We start from the raw sequence: 3,790 nt of genomic DNA on the forward strand, positions 1-3,790 counted from the left end.
CCCGGCCAGTAACACGTACCTTGTATGCGTATTATATAGTATAATCTTACATTAAAGCTATAGAGGCCGGGTGCGGTGGCTCATGCCTGTAATCCCAGCACTTTGGGAGGCTGAGGCAGGCGGATCATGAGGTCAGGAGATCGAGACCATCCTGGCTAACACAGTGAAACCCCGTCTTTACTAAAAATACAAAAAATTAGCCGGGTGTGGTGGCATGTGCCTGTAGTCCCAGCTACTTGGGTGGCTGAGGCAGGAGAATGGCATGAACCTGGGAGGCAGAGCTTGCAGTGAGCCGAGAATGCGCCACTGCACTCCAGCCTGCGCAATAAAGTAAGACTCTTACTCTGATCCACCCGCCTCAGCCTCCCAAAGTGCTGGGATTACAGGCATGAGCCACCGTGCTCGGCCAATCTGGCTTTTTAATGTCTTTTTTTTTTCTTTTTGGGGCAATCTTTTCCAATTAGGGCAGTTGGTGCTAATACATGTTGCTATTACCAGAGCTGGCAGTAGGGGCCATCTCACTGAAACAGGTGACTTAGCGTGGACCCATATATCTGTTGTAAAAAATGCGCTTTTCTTTCAAGATCAAAAAATAAGGGGAATTTTGTTCATACTTGGAACTATAGTGATGCAGGGCTGCAGTCAACATCTGGACAGCGTAAGTCTCCACACTAGAGGGGAGTGTGGGGCTCCCACTCACAGGACAAACCTCATGGGTTTGCAGATTTATGAGATAATTTGCTGGCACGCATTCAGTCAAGTGTCTTATTCTAACAAAGGTAATTAAAACAATTTTCTTTTTTTTTTTTTTGTAGACAGAGTCTCACTGTCACCCAGGCTGGAATGCAGTGGCAGGAGGTCCAAGCAATTCCCCTGCCTCAGCCTCCCAAGTAGCTGAGATTACGGACGCATGCCATCACACCAAATTAGTAGTACAAAACTACTAAATTTTGTAGTTTAGTAGAGATGAGGTTTCACCAAGTTGGCCAGGTTGGTCTCGAACTCCTGACCTCAGGTGATCCACCCGCCTCAACCTCCCAAAGAGATGGGATTACAGGTGTGAGCCCCTACACCTGGCAAAACAATTTTCTGACAGATGGAAGTTAAAGTTGTGAAGAGCACCTTTTCCTAACTTGCATAAAGATCTATGGAAATTCCACCTAGCAGTCTCCAAGTAAGGAGAGGACCCTGCCTCCTAGGACCTGCCCTTTCAAATGAATACAGAAGCCCTGATGCAGCACTCCTGAGATTTTACTATCTGAGCCTATTTTTTTTTTTTTTTTTCCAGACAGAGTCTTGCCTATTGCCCAGGCTGGAGTGCAACAGCATGATCTCGGTTCACTGCAACCTCCGCCTCCCAGGTTCGAGTCATTCTTCTGCCTCAGTCTCCTGAGTAGTTGGGATTACAGGCATGCGCCACCATGCCCAGCTAATTTTTTGTATCTTTAGAGACAGGGTTTTACCATATTGGCCAGGCTAGTCTCGAACTCCTGTATCTCATGATCCACCCGCCTTGGGCTCCCAAAGGGCTGGGATTACAGGCGTGAACCGCCATGTTCAGTCATCTGTGGTTCTTTTAATCATTGAACTGGAAAAAACTGGCCTTGTGGTCTGTCCATCAGTCCTCGTGGTTCTAGTTGATGGAAGTCTCCAACAGAGATGGAGCCATTCTGCTGTTTATGTTTCTGAGGACAAGACCTTGACTCAATGTAAATTCACTGAAGTCCTTCCCCCTCTTAGGACAACACCCTGGGTTTATCTTGGTGAAGTGAGTTCTAGCTGCCTCTTCTTAAGGACCATGAGAGATGTTTGCTAAGCATGCAGACTCCCAGTTCTCAACCCAGCAAGTCTGAGGTAGGCCCAGACATCTGTATGTTTAGCAACTGTTCTAGGCGACTCTCATGTCCAGGTGAGTTGAGTTCAGAATTGTGTTCTAATGAGGCTTCTGATAGGAGGACTGAAATCAGGTTACCTTGAGCGCAGGCAGTACCCTTACCTGATTATACCTGTGCCCTATACATTTATACAAATAGAACACTTTTCAAAACAGAGGGAGGTTCTTTTTACAATTTCACACTTTATTTTTATTTATTTATTTATTTATTTATTTATTTATTTGAGACGGAGTCTCACTCTGTCGCTGGGGCTGGAGTGCAGTGGCCGGATCTCAGCTCACTGCAAGCTCCGCCTCCCGGGTTCACGCCATTCTCCTGCCCGAGTAGCTGGGACTACAGGCGCCCGCCACCTCGCCCGGCTAGCTTTTGTATTTTTTAGTAGAGACGGGGTTTCACAGTGTTAGCCAGGATGGTCTCGATCTCCTGACCTCGTGATCCGCCCGTCTCGGCCTCCCAAAGTGCTGGGATTACAGGCTTGAGCCACAGCGCCCGGCCAATTTCACACTTTATTACAGGCAGGTTTTTTGTTTCGTTTTGTTTCTTGAGACAGGGTCTCAGTCTGTTACCCAGGCTGGAGTGCAGTGATGTGATCAGTGTAAGTCTCCACACTTAAGGGGAATGTGAATGGGAAACATCCTGGTTGTTTTGGTGTTTTATTCGCTTTCTAGAGATGAGGGTCTGTGTTGCTCAGGCTGGACTGGAACTCCTGGACTCAAGTGATCCTCTCAAGCCACCTTCCAAGTAGCTGGGACTACAGGCATGCACTGCACATGGCTTGTGTTTTGATTCAGAACAGGTAGAAATTCATCTGTATGAATTTCTGGATATCAGGTAAATTAATTTCTACCTGTTCTGAATCAAAACAAAAACAAGCCATGGATGGGAAGGGGTATAGGAAAGTGGGAGGCAACACCCAAGTTCGAAAAGGCTTGTGTGGTGGGGAGAAAAGCCACACGCCTGTAATTCCAAAACCTTGGGAGGCCGAAGTGGGAGGACTGCTTGAGCCCAGGAGTGTGAGACCAGCCTGGGCAACATAGCAAAACCGCATCTCTACAAAAAAGAAAAAGAAAACAAAACAAAAAACAGAAAAAATAGTCTGGGCATGGTGGCTCATGCCTGTAATCCCACCCAGCACTTTGGGAGGCCAAGGCAGGTGGATCACCTGAGGTCAGGAGTTTGAGACCAGCCTGACCAATATGGTGAAACCCTGTCTCTACTAAATATACAAAAATTAGCCAGGTGTGGTGGCACGCACCTGTAGTCCCAGCTACTTGGGAGGCTGAGACAGAATTACTTGAACCCGGGAGGTGAAGGTTGCAGTGAGCCAAGATTGCGCCACTGCACTCCTGTCTGGGTGACAGAGTGAGACTCCATCTCAAAAAAATAAAGAAAAAGACCCAGAAAAACTTAGCTGCACATGGTAGCGTGCGCCTCTGTACCTGTAGTCCCAGCTAGTCAGGAGGCTGAGGTGGGAGGATTGCTTGAGTCTGGGAGGTTGAAGTTGCATTGAGTCATGATCATGCCACAACGTTCCAGCCTGGGCAACAGAGGGTGACCCTGTCTCAAAAGAAGAAAAAAAAAAAAAAAGCTGGGCATAGTGGCTCACGCCTGTAATCCTAGCACTTTGGGAGGCTGAGGCGGGCAGATCCCAAGGTCAGGAGATCGAAACCATCCTGGCTAACATGGTGAAACCCCATCTGTACTAAAAACAAAAAAAAAAACAACAAAAACTTATCCAGGTGTGGTGGCAGGCACTGGTAGTCCCAGCTACTCTGGAGGCTGAGGCAGGAGAACGGCGTGAACCTGGGAGGCCGAGCTTGCAGTAAGCCGAGATTGTGCCACTGCACTCCAGCCTGGGCGACAGAGCAGACTCAGACTCCAAAAAAAAAAAAAAA

The sequence above is a fragment of the Rhinopithecus bieti genome, unplaced genomic scaffold (genome assembly GCF_001698545.2).
Source record: "Rhinopithecus bieti isolate Rb0 unplaced genomic scaffold, ASM169854v2 scaffold_9981, whole genome shotgun sequence".
Classification (NCBI taxonomy): domain Eukaryota; kingdom Metazoa; phylum Chordata; class Mammalia; order Primates; family Cercopithecidae; genus Rhinopithecus; species Rhinopithecus bieti.